This window comes from Triticum urartu, chromosome 4 (genome assembly GCF_003073215.2).
Source record: "Triticum urartu cultivar G1812 chromosome 4, Tu2.1, whole genome shotgun sequence".
In the NCBI taxonomy this organism is placed as follows: domain Eukaryota; kingdom Viridiplantae; phylum Streptophyta; class Magnoliopsida; order Poales; family Poaceae; genus Triticum; species Triticum urartu.
In genome coordinates this window covers 232,312,234-232,328,744 of record NC_053025.1, presented here as the reverse complement: position 1 = coordinate 232,328,744, position 16,511 = coordinate 232,312,234, and positions in this window count along the sequence as shown.

The window sequence follows — 16,511 nt, the reverse complement described above, 5'->3', positions numbered from 1 at the left end:
AAACTCATGTCTATGGTTAGGAAACATAACCATCATTGATTCAACGAGCTAGTCAAGTAGAGGCAAACTAGTGACACTCTGTTTGTCTATGTATTCACACATGTACTAAGTTTCCGGTTAATACAATTCTAGCATGAATAATAAACATTTATCATGATATAAGGAAATATAAATAACAACTTTATTATTGCCTCTAGGGCATATTTCCTTCAAAAAATAGTTCTTGGAGAGCGTGCAAATGTCTTGTCGCGTCCAAAATGTCCCATTAGTCCTCCTCCATGAGATTCCTGCAAAAGCAACAAACAAAGAGAATACTCGTGGATGCATAGTTTGTTAGCTCTCATAGGATAACCATCTGTGATGTAATAGCGGTCCTAAGAGGTACTCCCTCCGTTCGGAATTACTTTTCTTGGATTTGTCTAGATACGGATGTATCTAGACTCATTTTAATGCTAGATACCTCCGTATCTAGACAAATCTAAGACAAGTAATTCGGAACGGAGGGAGTATGTGTCAAACACATGGCATAAGGAATAGAAAAAGTTGGATCATGCGCATACAAGTCTTTTATGTGCTCAAAACCAATGACATCTAATTCAAGTTGAGTAACAAGCATGCATATGCGGGAAAGAGCATCCGCCACAACATTTTCCTCACCTTTAATGTACTTGATGATATAAGTAAATGACTCAGTGAATTCACTCCATTTAGCATGACGCTTGTTCAACTTAGTTCGACCCTTAAGGTATTTAAGCCTTCCATGATCTGTATGAATGACAAATTCATGAGGGTGAAGATAATGTTCCCATTCACGTAAAACTCGCACTAAAGCATATAGCTCTTTGTCATAGATGAGGAAATTGAGTTGCACTCCGGAAAGTTTCTCACTAAAGTAAGCTATGGGGCGCTTCTCTTGCGTTAACACACCACCTATGCCATTACCACTAGCATCGCAATGAATCTCAAAGTGTTTGTCAAAGTTGGGTAATGCAAGCACGGGAGCATGAGTAAGCAAATTCTTAAGCCCATTGAATGCGGTATCTTGCGATGGTCCCCAAACAAAGGGTGCATTATTCTTGCTCAAAGCATGCAAAGGTAGAGCAATGGTGGACTGGGTGTTGTTAACCTCAGAATACAGAATGATGCCTTGCTACTTAAATTTCTCCACAAGTTTTATAACAGGCATGATATCCCTTGGGTCCATCTAATCTGGGATTCTTACTATGGTGACACCATTCCACATGCTCATGACTCGTGTGGCTCCTTCTGGTGGAAGGACTTAACCCATCTAATGCCCACATATCGCGGTGTGACACGTATAAAAATTGGGAATGGATCTTCTGCACTGTTCTGGAAAGATAATTGGAGCCAGTCCATATATGCTGATAGTTGCCCCAGGGCTTATTCATATACTATTTTGGAAGACATCTCGATCAAACAACTCCTGATGTCCACCAATCTGCATGAAACCTTTCACCTCCCACTCTCTACTCAAGCCCATGATGAGCTGCGATCCATCCAAACTGAAGTAGCCGAAACCACTCTTACGGAAGACCATGACACCTGGCAATGCATATGCGGCGACCAAACTTTCAAAACATCCTCATATTACAAATTCTACTTCAGAGATGTAACCGCCCATGAAGCCTTCAGCTGGTTGTGGAAAGAAAAATGTACTCCCAAGCTTAAGACATTCGGTTGGTTTCTACTTGTTGATCGTCTCAACACCAGAAACATGCTCAAGAGGAGACACTACAACATTGGGACAAACACTGACTGCCTCTTATGTGGCCAACACGTCGAAGAAACGGTGGAACATCTATTCTTTCATTGCATGTTCAGTCAGGAATGCTGGCAATATCTTGGTTTCACCTGGACAATGCAGCATGACAGACTTGATATGATCAAACATCAAAAAAAAACATGCAGCCTAGAAAGATGTGGATGGATATATTATTGACGTCGGCCTGGAGTCTCTGGAAGGAGCGAAACAACCACCACTTCAGGAAAATCAAGCCTTCGGTCACAACCTGGAAACAGAGGTTTAGGTTGGACTTCTCCAATCTTAGATATAGAGTGAAACCCTCCAAAGAGCATATTGTTACTGCCATACTTGAATCCATACAATAGGTGCTTTGCAAACTAGGGTGCTTTTGAGTGGTGCCATCACCACCCATGTATGTAACACACACATGTAATTATACCCCCTGAGGTTTTGGTAATATATATGCAGTAGGAACCTTTCCTAGTGTCCTCATAGTCAAAAAAAGGTCGAGCAATGGTGCTAGAGTCCTTCACGAATCTATGGTAGATACCGGCTAAACCAAGGAAGCTACTTTAACACCCCGGATATGACTTTCCCAATTTGTACTCCAACTCTTGCCGTTTCCGGTGTTAAGTTATTTTATTTTCCCGGGTTCGGGTTTTTGTCTCCCTATTTTATTGTCGTTGTCATGCATCTCATATCATGTCATCATGTGATTGCATTTGCATACGTGTTCATCTCATGCATTCGAGCATTTTCCCCGTTGTCCATTTTGCATTCCGGCGCTTCGTTCTCCTCCGGTGGTCATTTCTAGATTTCTTTCGTGCGTGGGGATTAAACATTTCCGGATTGGACCAAGACTTGCCAAGCGGCCTTGGTTTACTACCGGTAGACCGCCTGTCAAGTTTCGTACCATTTGGACTTCGTTTGATACTCCAACGGTTAACCGAGGGACCGAAAAGGCCTTGTGTGTGCTGCAGCCCAACACCCCTCCAAGTTGGCCCAAAACCCATCAAAACCCTCTCCATCATCTAGAGCGTTCGATCATGATCGCGTGGCCGAAAACCGCACTCCATTTGGAGCTTCCTAGCTCCTCCTACCTATAAAACTAGACCTTCCCCTGAAATTTCGGGTCATTCCACCCCTAACCCTAGTCCCGCTCCTCTCCGCGCGGCCGGTCATGTCCGCCCGCTCCGGACATCACCACCGCCGCAAATCACGCGCAGCCACATGGCCGAGCCGCCCCACATCGCCGCCTCAGTCCCGCCGGCACGCTCGGCCCGGCCGGGGCCCCCGAAGCCCATCGGCTCCACCCCGCCGCCTGGGTGCCCGCGCCGCCCGACCGCCTTCGTCGTCACCGCCGCCACCGCCCGACGCCACTCCGCCGCCACCGCGCCCCGCCGGCCGGAGCAGAGCGCCGCCGCTGATGCGCCTCGTCGCCGGCACCTCCTCCGACGTCGCCGCGCCTCTCCGACTCGCCGGTGACCGGATCCGGCGAGATCCGGCCCGGAAGGGCCTCGGGCCCCTCCTCCTTCGAGCTCCGGCACCTTCTCCGACCGTCTACAGTGCTCCCTCTGGCGAACCTCGATCGGCGTGCAAATCTGGATCTGGGACGAACAGTTGACTTTTTGCCCGAAACCCTAATCCATATGCCCATGTTCATCGTGCTATAACTTTGCATCCGTAGCTCCGTTTTTGGCGTATAGCATATCAGAATGTTCGTCTCAGAGAGTACATCATTTCATTACACTGCAACATTTTCATTTAAGTTCATCTTGATGCCCGAAATGCTGTTAGAAGAGGGCTACTTGAGATGATTGTCAGATCTACTACTCCATTTAGTTATTTGTCATTTTTGCCATGATTATTGTGTGCGTGATATGCCCATGAGCTCTACATATGTTTTCTTAAGCGTTTTGCCATCTTTCCCGAGGTGCAACCCATGTATTTTTGTGATGTGTGTGGTGACTAGCACCAGCTTGCAAAGTGGTACACTTGTTAATGCTAATTTCAGGAACTTAGTAATTCCACTAAGTCCTTGATCTGTTTATCTCATATGGCCATATGTTCTTGTTGTTTCCTAGTGATCTGTGCCTCTTTTGAGGATGATCAGTAAGGATGTTTTGTTAATCTTGTAGTGCTCTATCCATCCATGTCATTGTTTGCAATTATGGAGCACCCTAGCTTGAGTCAATCGAGCTCTACTTTTGGTACTACGTGAATCTGGGCAGATTATCTACTTGTTAGCGTTTTTGCCGATGATGTTGTAGTTGATCCGTGCATGCTATGCTATTGTTCTTGCCATGCCTAGCTTGCATTTTGTGTATTCTTGATGGATGTATGCTTAGTTTGTCATGACTTGCTCCGTAGTGAGTGCCTCGAGCTCGTAAACATGCCTACTTGATATCTGTTTTCAGCATGTGCCAGTTTTCATTAAGTCTGAAAACTGATTATGTTTTTGCCATGTTCACATGCTTGCAATTGTATTTTCTGATCCCTTTTGGCTCAACGTCACTAAGGGACTTTTGTTAAGATCTTTGAGTAACTCCATGCCATGCTTTAGTTTGCCATGTTCAGCTCCTGTAGCATGTAGTTTTGTTGCTCCGAAGTGTGCTACCTGATCTGAAATTCCAGACAAGTGTTAATTTCACTAAGTCTGAGATCTGTTTACCATATGCATTTTTGCCATGCTTGTTTGAACCTGTGAATGGATGAATTGGCCGTAGCTCAATGCTAGAATTTTGTTAAGCATCATGAATGCATCCCTGCCATGTATTGTGATGCCATGTTTGAGTGCTGTAGCTTGTTCATCTCATTGCATTTAAATGACTACTTGTTGTAAATCGCAGACCGGTGTCATATTTGTTTTCCTTGCCATTTCCAAACCTTTACTCCGATTCCGGTGATCTTTATATCATTTTCAAGCGATTTCATCTCATCTTTCCAGTGGCACACTTGGATTTCCATGTTGCGGCCAGGGTCACACATTCCATGTCACATCTTGCATATGCATCCCGCATCGCATCCCGCATAGCATACCATCCTTGCATCATATTGTTTGATCCTTGCACGTCGTTGATTGTCTCCTTGTTGCTTGTTTGTCTTGTTTGGGTAGATCCGGGAGACGAGTTCGCTAACGAGGAGCCTGTTGAGTTTGTTTTCGAGGATCCAGTCAACTCTGACAACTTTGCAGGCAAGATGATCATACCCTCGAGATCACTACTATCTTTGCTATGCTAGATTGCTCGCTCTTTTTCTATGCCAATGCTACGATGCCTACCACTTGCTTTCAAGACTCCCAAATTGCCATGTCAAACCTCTAACCCACCTTGTCCAAGCAAACCGTTGATTGGCTATGTTACCTCTTTGCTCAGCCCCTCTTATAGCGTTGCTAGTTGCAGGTGAAGATTAGAGGCGGTTCCTTGTTGGAACATTCATTTACTTGTTGGGATATCATTATATTATCTTGTTATCTTAATGCATCTATACACTTGGTAAAGGTTGGAAGGCTCGGCCTCTCGCCTAGTGTTTTGTTCCACTCTTGCCGCCCTAGTTTCTGTCATATCGGTGTTATGTTCCCGGATTTTGCGTTCCTTACGCGGTTGGGTTATAATGGGAACCCCTTAATAGTTCGCCTTGATTAAAGCTTTTCCAGCAATGCCCAACCTTGGTTTTACCATGTTCCACCTAGCCTCTTTTTCCCTTGGGTTTCCGGAGCCCGAGGGTCATCTTATTTTAGCCCCCCCAGGCCAGTGCTCCTCTGAGTGTTGGTCCAAATAGAGCCACTTGCAGCGCCACCTCGGGGCAACTCGAGGGTTGGTTTTTGTTGTAGGTAGTGTTCATCTGAGTGTGCCCTGAGAAAGAGATATGTGTAGCTCCTATCGGGATTTGTCGGCACATTCGGGCGGTGTTGCTGGATTTGTTTTAACCTGTCGAAGTGTCTTGAAGAACCGAGGTACCGAGTCTGATCGGAACGTCTCGGGAGGAGGTCAATTCCTTCGTTGACCGTGAGAGCTTGTCATGGGCTAAGTTGGGACTCCCCTGCAGGGTTTTGAACTTTCGAAAGCCGTGCCCGAGGTTATGGACAGATGGGAATTTGTTAATGTCTGGTTGTACATAACTTGAACCTTAACTTAATTAAAATGAATCAACTGAGTGTGTTACCATGATGGCCTCTTCTCGGCGGGGTCCGGGAAGTGGACACGGTGTTGGAGCAATGCTTGCGCAGGTTGCTCTCTAGTTTCTTGCTCGCGCTTTGCCTCCTCTTCTCGCTCTCTTTTGCGAACTTGATAGCCACCATATTTTCTAGTCGCTTGCTGCAGCTCCATATATATCTTTACCTTGCCTTACCTATAAGCTTAAATAGTCTTGATCGCGAGGGTGCGAGATTGCTGAGTCCCTGTGGCTCACAGATTACTATTAAACCAGATGCAAGGCCTGATGATTCTGCTCCAGGTTACGCGCTCGAGCTCAAGTGGGAGTTCAACGAGGACTCTCAACGATACTATGTCTCTTTTCCTGATGATCAGTAGTGGTGCCCAGTTGGGAGTGATCGGGATCGTGTCGCATGTTGGGTTATCTTTTATTTTGGCGCCGTAGTCAGGCCATGAGTGTTTGGATGATGTAATGTTATTTATGTACCTTGGTTGACGTGGCGAGTGTAAGACAACTATGTTATCTCCCCTTTATTATTTATATTACATGGGATGTTTTTAAGATTACCTTACTTGTGACATATTCCTTCAATGCGATTATGGCTCTAAGTCGTGCCTCGACACGTGGGAGATATAGTCGCATCGAGGGTGTTACAAGTTGGTAATCAAAGCCTTCCCCGACCTTAGGAGCCCCATTGCTTGATTGTTTTAGCAGCCGAGTTGTGTCTAGAAAAATGTTTTGAGTCATTCAGGAATTATATATCGGATAGTTTAGGGATTATTTTTTACTTCCCAGTCTCCTCATCGCTCTGGTAAGGCATCCTGACGTAGATTTTTGACTCTTCTCTTCTACAATTTCACAAAAAAAAATTAGGATCACGCGGGTATCTTGGAATCGTTCCGATGGTTTTATGACGAGAACATTGTCTTGGTGCCTCCTGTCAGGGGTTTTGTGGAAGTGTCCCGGGGAATTGAGCTCCGAGGTGTTGTCGTCATAATTTTATCGTTGCAGTTCTGGAATACCTGAGTTTAGTACTCCGACATCGAAAATCTCGTTTATGCAGTTCGTTGGTGAGATAACCTCGACGCCACCCAGTACTGGGGCGGGAGTTCGGGAGTATCGCCATAACTTGTATAACGGATGCTTTTCGAAGGTTGAGGTAGATGGTTTCCGAAGTTTTTCTCGGTTATGTGTTGAAGGATGGATATAGCTGGATGTAGGATTTGCTAAAATTGGGTGAGATATTATGATTCCCCTGTATCCCCAACACCTGATTGCATAACCGGAAAGGTTTGGGAGTTTCATAGGTGGGAATTCTAGTAGCTATAGTTCTTCTTCCACGGATATTGGTTTGAGATTGGGATTTCTTACCGATTATTCGTTCTTGATCCGTACCTTGTTGATTTATTTCTCTACCTTAATTCTAAGTGGCTTCTCAATTTATGGATATGTGACCATTTCAAGAGGAAGGCATTCGTTCATTTTGTTCGGATGTGAAGACTATATGTTGCAATTTTCATTTCGTTGGATTCATCTTCAATATTTGTCTATCTATGTGCTAATGGATGTCAACCTCTTCAGGATGGCTCCTCCAACGCGCACGACTCTGAATCCTGATCCGCCACCACCTCCACCTCCTCCAGAGGCATGGCAAGCTGTGATGGACGCAACCAATGCAAACACACAGTTGATCATGCAAATTCTTCAAGAGCGCAATCAAGGCAACCAAGGGAACCAAGGAAACAATCAGAATCACTCTGCTACACACAACCAGTTCCTTGCTAACGGGCCAAAGACATTCAGCAATTGTGTTGAGGCAACCGATGCTGATGATTGGCTTGTGGATCTGTGCAAGCATTTCGAGTGCAGTAATGTCAGGCCTGAGGACTTCGTCAAGTTCGCTTCCTTCCAGCTCAAAGATCAAGCTGCAGAATGGTTCTAGCAGTACAAGGATTCCAAAGGTGGACATGTTATCACTTGGGATGAATTCCGTCAAGATTTCAGAGCTCACCATATTCGTCAGAGCATGGTTGAAAGCAAGCGTGAGGAATTCCGCAACCTGAAGCAAGGCTCTTTGTTTGTCTATGACTACAGCAAGTTGTTTCAGAAGCTCGCCCGCTTTGCTAAGCAGGACGTCCCTGATGAGAAGAGCATGATATACCAGTTTAGGGGTGGTCTCAGAGAAGAAATCTAGCTCGCTCTTGTTCTCTCTGAGCCCTTGAGATACGATGAGTTCTACAACATGGCATTGAAGCAAGAGGCTGCTCAATTAAGGTGTGATGCTTCCAAGAAGCGAGTCAGAGATGTTACTCCTTCTTCCTCTACTCAAGTGGCCAAGCAGCAGAAGTATTGGCTTCCTCCTCCTCCGTTCCGTCAGCCATATCAGTAGAAGAGCAAAGGTGGCAGTGGATCTTTCCCCCCCCCCCACCCCTGGCTTTCAGAATAAGACTTCGTCTCAAGCTCCAAGATCGAGTGCTCCGTATCACTGTCCGCTTTCAGAGGTCACGTGCAACAAGTGCCAACAGAAGGGTCACTATGCCAACAAGTGTTTCAACCAGAGGCGTCTTCCTCCTCCTCCTCCTTTCAGATCGGCAAGTACAGCTGTGGTCAAGCATAACCCCAAGCATGCCAAGGCCAATTTGCTGAACGCAGCTCAGGCAGAGGACTCGCCAGATGTGATTATGGGTAACCTTCCTATTAACGATGTTCCTGCAAAAGTTCTTTTTGACACTGGTGCATCGCTTTCTATTATTTCAACTCCATTTGTGGCCAAGCATGATTTTGTGACCGAAAGGATTCCTGTTCCGTTGAAGATTGTGTCTCCGGGCAAGCAAATGACTTCTAACAATTGCGTTCCGGATGTCTCTATCACGTTGGGCGATTACAAGTTTCTCTCTTCTCCGATGGTCCTTGGCAACTCAGATATTGATCTTATTCTCGGAATGGATTGGCTTACTAAGCACAAGGCACATCTTGACTGTGCAGCCAGGCAGATTCAATTGACTCATTCGTCTGAGGATGTAATTGTGTTTGCCGCTCGGGATAATACTATCCGTCTGTTTTCTCTCAATGAGAAGGCTGAACTCAATGCTATCTCGCAAATTCCAGTCGTTTGTGAATATCAAGACGTCTTTCCAGAAGAGCTTCCAGGAATGCCTCCGCACCGGCCAGTTGAATTCGTTATTGATCTTGAGCCCGGCACGGAACCTGTGTGGAAGCATCCTTACAAGCTCGGACCTGAAGAGTTGAAGGAGCTGAAGAAGCAACTCGATATTCAAGAAAGAATGGTTCTCATCCGGCCTAGTTCTTCTCCGTGGGGTTGTGGTGTTCTTTTTATGAGGAAGAAGGATGGAACGGACCGACTTTGTGTTGATTACCGTCCATTTAACAAGAAGACCATCAACAACAAATACCCACTTCCCAACATCAACGAGCTGTTCGAACAACTCAAAGGTGCCCAAGTATTCTCCAAGATTGATCTCCATATGGGTTATCATCAGATTCGTATCCGTGAGCAAGATATTCATAAGACGGCTTTCAGAACAAGCTATGGTTCATATGAATGCACTGTCATGTCTTTTGGCCTCGTCAACGCTCCTCCAACGTTCTCTCGCATGATGAACTTCATCTTCAACGCCTACACCAATGACTTCGTTTTGGTCTATCTCGACAACATTCTGGTTTTCTCAAAGAACAAGGAAGATCATGCCAAGCACTTGTGTTTGGTGCTTGATAAGCTAAGGGAACATCAGTTCTACGCCAAGTTCTCCAAGTGCGAATTTTGGCTCGATGAGGTTCTTTATCTTGGTCATATCATCTCTGCCAAGGGCATTGCGGTGAATCCTGAGAAAGTGTCTGCAATTTTGAATTGGAAACCTCCTCGGAACGTGAAGCAACTCCGTAGCTTCCTCGGTCTCGCAAGCTACTGTCGAAGATTCGTTGAGAACTTTTCTAAGATCACGAAGCCTCTCTCAAATCTTCCCTAGAAGCACGTCAAGTACGTTTGGTCTCCGGAGTGTGACATTGCTTTCAACACTTTGAAAGAGAAATTGATCACTGCTCCAGTTTTGACTCCGCCTGATGAATCCAAGTCGTACGAGGTCTTTTGTGATGCCTCTCTCCAAGGTCTTAGCGCAGTGTTGATGCAAGAGAAGAAAGTTGTTTCTTATACCTCTCGCCAGTTGAAGCCTAATGAGAAGAACTACCCCGCTCATGATCTCGAGTTGGCGGCAGTTGTGCATGCTCTTTTGACTTGGAGACATCTCTTATTGGGAAGAAAAGTGGACATTTTCACCGATCACAAGAGTCTCAAGTACATCTCAACTCAGCCTAATCTCAACCTCAGGCAAACTCGATGGGTCGAAATGATTCAAGAGTATAATCCGAGTATCGAGTATACTCCAGGCAAGGCCAATGTGATTGCTGACGCATTGAGCAGAAAGGCTTATTGCAACAGTCTGATTCTCAAGCCTTATCAACCCGAGCTTTGTGAAGCTTTCCGCAAACTTAATCTGCAAGTTGTTCCTCAAGGTTTCCTCGCCAACCTTCAAGTCTCTCCTACCTTAGAAGACCAGATTCGCCAAGCCCAGCTTCTTGATGCTATGGTGAAAAAGGTGATGTTTGGGATTGCCAAGAGCCATCCCAAGTACAAGTGCTACCGCCTTGATGACAAGGACACTCTCTTCTTCGAGGATCGTATTGTTGTGCCCAAAGGTGACCTTCGTAAAGTGATCATGAACGAGGCTCACAATTCTCTCCTCTCCATCCACCCTGGGAGCACGAAGATGTATCAGGACCTCAAGCAGGCTTATTGGTGGACTCGAATGAAGCGCGAGATTGCTCAGTTCGTGAATGAATGTGATGTCTGCAGAAGAGTGAAGGCAGAACACCAAAGGCCAGCTGGTCTCCTCCAACCTCTTGCCATTCCAGAATGGAAGTTTGACCACATTGAAATGGACTTCGTGACTGGGTTTCCAAAGTCCAAGCGTGGCAATGATGCTATATTCGTTGTCATCGACAAACTCACCAAAGTGGCTCACTTTCTGCCTATCAAAGAGTCAGTCACTTCAGCTCAATTGGCGGAACTCTATACCTCTTGGATTGTCTCTCTGCACGGTATTCCTCAAGTGATCTCTTCAGACCGTGGCAGCATCTTTACCTCCAAGTTTTGGGATTCTTTTCAGAAGGCAATGGGCACCAACATCCGCTTCAACACAGCTTTCCATCCTCAAACTAGTGGTCAAGTCGAGCGTGTCAACCAAATTCTTGAAGATATGCTCAGGGCTTGTGTGATCTCCTTCGGCATCAAGTGGGAGGATTGTCTTCCTTATGCTGAATTCTCCTACAACAACAGTTTTCAAGCAAGTTCGGGCAAGGCCCCATTTGAAATTCTGTATGGCAGGAAGTGTCGTACCCCTCTCAACTGGTCTGAAACCGGTGAACGTCAGCTTCTCGAAAATGACTTAATCACAGAGGTAGAGGAAATGTGCAAAGTCATTCGAGATATCCTCAAAGCAGCCCAATCCCGCCAGAAGAGCTACTATGATAGTAAGCACCGTCATTTGGCTTTCGAGATCGGAGATCATGTTTACCTCCATGTCTCTCCTATGAAAGGTACTCGTCGCTTCGGTATCAAAGGGAAGCTTGCCCCTAGATACGTGGGACCTTTCAAGATTGTCAGCAAGAGAGGCGATCTCGCCTATCAACTTGAGCTTCCTTCAAACTTTGCAAATGTTCATGATGTGTTCCATGTCTCTCAGCTCCGAAAGTGCTTCAAGACTCCTGACCGCACCGTCAACTTTGAGGACATTGAGATCCAAGAAGATCTTTCCTATCGTGAGCACCCCGTTGCTATTCTTGAAGAGATAGAACGCAAGACTCGCAAGAAGTCAATCAAATTCCTCAAAGTTAAGTGGTCACACCATTCCGACCGTGAAGCTACCTGGGAACGCGAGGATAACCTCCGTTCTGAGTACCGGGCGTTCTTTCAGTCCTAGATCTCGGGACGAGATCCTTTCGTAGTGGTGGAGTGTTGTAACACCCCGGATATGACTTTCCCAATTTGTACTCCAACTCTTGCCGTTTCCGGCGTTGAGTTATTTTATCTTCTCGGGTTCGGGTTTTTGTCTCCGTGTTTTGTTGTCGTTGTCATGCATCTCATATCATGTCATCATGTGCATTGCATTTGCATACGTGTTCATCTCATGCATTCGAGCATTTTCCCCGTTGTCTGTTTTGCATTCCGGCGCTTCGTTCTCCTCCGGTGGTCATTTCTAGCTTTCTTTCGTGCGTGGGGATTAAACATTTCCGGATTGGATCGAGACTTGCCAAGCGGCCTTGGTTTACTACCGGTAGACCGCCTGTCAAGTTCCGTACCATTTGGACGTCGTTTGATACTCCAACGGTTAACCGAGGGACCGAAAAGGCCTAACCCTAGTCCTGCTCCTCTCCGCGCGGCCGGACACGTCCGCCAGCGTCGGACATCACCGCCACCGCATATCGCGCGCTGCCACGTGGCCGAGCCGCCCCACACCGCCGCCTCAGTCCCGCCGGCCCGCTCGGCCCGGCCGGGGCCCCCGAAGCCCATCGGCTCCACCCCGCCGCCTGGGTGCCCGCGCCGCTCGACCGCCTTCGTCGTCACCGCCGCCATCGCCTGACGCCACTCCGCCGCCACCGTGCCCTGCCGGCCGGAGCAGAGCGCCGCCGCCGACGCGCCTCGTCGCCCGCACCTCCTCCGACATCACCGCGCCTCTCCGACTCGCCGGTGACCGGATCCGGCGAGATCCGGCCCGGAAGGGCCTCGGGCCCCTCCTCCTTCGAGCTCCGGCACCTTCTCCGGCTGTCTACAGTGCTCCCTCCGGCGAACCTCGATCAGCGTGCAAATCTGGATCTCGGACGAACGGTTGACTTTTTGCCCGAAACCCTAATCCATATGCCCATGTTCATCATGCTATAACTTTGCATCCGTAGCTCCGTTTTTGGCTTATAGCATATCAAAATGTTCGTCTCGGAGAGTACATCATTTCATTCCATTGCATCATTTTCATTTGAGTTCATCTTGGTGCCCGAAGTTCTGTTAGAAGAGGGCTACTTGAGATGATTGTCAGATCTGCTACTCCATTTAGTTATTTGTCATTTTTGCCATGATTATTGTGTGCATGATATGCCCATGAGCTCTACATATGTTTTTTAAGCATTTTGCCATCTTTCCAGAGGTGCAACCCATGTATTTTTGTGATGTGTGTGGTGACTACCACCAGCTTGCAAAGTGGTACACTTGTTAATGCTGATTTCAGGAACTTAGTAATTCCACTAAGTCCTTGATCTGTTTATCTCATATGGCCATATGTTCTTGTTGTTTCCTAGTGATCCGTGCCTCTTTTGAGGATGATCAGTAAGGATGTTTTGTTAATATTGTAGTGCTATATCCATCCATGTCTTTGTTTGCAATTATGGAGCACACTATCTTGAGTCAATCGAGCTCTACTTTTGCTACTACGTGAATCTGGGCAGATTGTCTACTTGTTAGCGTTTTTGCCGATGATGTTGTAGTTGATCCGTGCATGCTATGCTATTGTTCTTGCCATGCCTAGTTTGCATTTTGTGTATTGTTGATGGATGTATGCTTAGTTTTTCATGACTTGCTCCGTAGTGAGTGCATCGAGCTCGTAAACATGCCTACATGATATCTGTTTTCAGCATGTGCCAGTTTTCACTAAGTCTGAAAACTGATTATGTTTTTGCCATGTTCATATGCTTGCAATTGTATTTTCTGATCCCTTTTGGCTCAAGGTCACTAAGGGACTTTTGTTAAGATCTTTGAGTAGCTCCATGCCATGCTTTACTTTGCCATGTTCAGGTCCTGTAGCATGTAGTTTTGTTGCTCCGAAGTGTGCTACCTGATCTGAAATTCCATACAAGTGTTAATTTCACTAAGTCTGAGATCTGTTTACCATATGCATTTTTGCCATGCTTGTTTCAACCTGTGAATGGATGAATTGGCCGTAGCTCAGTGCTAGACTTTTGTTAAGAATCATGAATGCATCCCTGCCATGTATTGTGATGCCATGTTTGAGTATTGTAGCATGTTCATCTCATTGCATTTAAATGACTACTTTGCTGTAAATCGCAGACTAGTGTCATATTTGTTTTGCTTGCCATTTCCAAACCGTTACTCCGATTCCGGTGATCTTTATATCGTTTTCAAGCGATTTCATCTCATCTTTCCAGTGGCACACTTGTATTTCCATGTTGAGGCCAGGGTCAAGCATTCCTTGTCACATCTTGCATATGCATCCCGCATCGCATCCTGCATCGCATCCCGCATAGCATACCATTCTTGCATCATATTGTTTGATCCTTGCACGTGGTTGATTGTGTCCTTGTTGCTTTTTTGTCTTGTTTGGGTAGAGCTGGGAGACGAGTTCGCTAACGAGGAGCCCGTTGAGTTTGCTTTCGAGGATCCAGTCAACTCTGACAACTTTGCAGGCAAGATGATCATACCCTCGAAATCACTACTATCTTTGCTATGCTAGATTGCTCGCTCTTTTGCTATGCCAATGCTACGATGCCCACCACTTGCTTTCAAGCCTCCCAAATTGCCATGTCAAAACTCTAAACCACCTTGTCCTAGCAAACTGTTGATTGGCTATGTTATCGCTTTGCTCAGCCCCTCTTATAGCGTTGCTAGTTGCAGGTGAAGATTGGAGGCCGTTCCTTGTTGGAACATTTATTTACTTGTTGGGATATCATTATATTATCTTGTTATCTTAATGCATCTATAAACTTGGTAAACGGTGGAAGGCTCGGCCTCTCGCCTAGTGTTTTGTTCCACTCTTGCCGCCCTAGTTTCTGTCATATCGGTGTTATGTTCCCGGATTTTGCGTTCCTTACACGGTTGGGTTATAATGGGAACCCCTTAATATTTCGCCTTGATTAAAGCTTTTCCAGCAATGCCCAACCTTGGTTTTACCATTTTCCACCTAGCCTCCTTTTCCCTTGGGTTTCCGGAGCCCGAGGGTCATCTTATTTTAGCCCCCCGGGCCAGTGCTCCTCTGAGTGTTGGTCCAAATAGGGCCACTTGCAGCGCCACCTCGGGGCAACTCGAGGGTTGGTTTTTGTTGTACGTAGTGTTCATCTGAGTGTGACCTAAGAAAAAGATATGTGCAGCTCCTATCGGGATTTGTCGGCACATTCGGGCGGTGTTGCTGGATTTGTTTTAACCTGTCGAAGTGTCTTGGAGAACCGAGGTACCGAGTCTGATCGGAACGTCTCGGGAGGAGGTCAATTCCTTCGTTGACCGTGAGAGCTTGTCATGGTCTAAGTTGGGACTCCCCTGCAGGGTTTTGAACTTTCGAAAGCCGTGCCCGCGGTTATGGGCAGATGGGAATTTGTTAATGTCCGGTTGTACATAACTTGAACCTTAACTTAATTAAAATGAATCAACTGAGTGTGTTACCATGATGGCCTCTTCTCGGCGGGGTCCGGGAAGTGGACACGGTGTTGGAGCAATGCTTGCGCAGGTTGCTCTCTAGTTTCTCGCTCGCGCTTTGCCTCCTCTTCTCGCTCTCTTTTGCAAACTGGATAGGCACCATATTTGCTAGTCGCTTGCTGCAGCTCCACATATATCTTTACCTTGCCTTACCTATAAGCTTAAATAGTCTTGATCGTGAGGGTGCGATATTGCTTAGTCCCTGTGGCTCATAGATTACTATTACACCAGATGCAAGGCCTGATGATTCCGCTCCAGGTGACGCGCTCGAGCTCAAGTGGGAGTTCTACAAGGACTCTCAATGATACTATGTCTCTTTTCCTGATGATCAGTAGTGGTGCCCAGTTGGGAGTGATCGGGACCGTGTCACATGTTGGGTTATCTTTTATTTTGGCGCCGTAGTCGGGCCATGAGTGTTTGGATGCTGTAATGTTATTTATGTACCTTGGTTGACGTGGCGAGTGTAAGCCAACTATGTTATCTCCCCTTTATTATTTATGTTACATGGGATGTTGTGAAGATTACCTTACTTGCAACATATGCCTTCAATGCGATTATGCCTCTAAGTCGTGCCTCGACACGTGGGAGATATAGTCGCATCGAGGGTGTTACAGCTACACACTTGTTGCAAGTTGGTTGGTTGTGGCCAAGTTTTAATAGCATTGATCATAGAGTCATCAACATGAACACCCTTAGAGGACACAACCAAACCCAAGAAAACGAGCTTATCAACGCCAAAAAGGCATTTTTTCCATGTTAGCATAGAGATGCTCATTTATGTTCCTTGGTTGACGTGGCGAGTGTAAGCCAACTATGTTATCTCCCCTTTATTATTTATATTACATGGGATGTTGTGAAGATTACCTTACTTGCGACATATGCCTTCAATGCGATTATGCCTCTAAGTCGTGCCTCGACACGTGGGAGATATAGTCGCATCAAGGGTGTTACAGCTACACACCTGTTGCAAGTTGGTTGGTTGTGGCCAAGTTTTAATAGCATTGATCATAGAGTCATCAACATGAACACCCTTAGAGGACACAACCAAACCCAAGAAAACGAGCTTATCAACGCCAAAAAGGCATTTTTTCCATGTTAGCA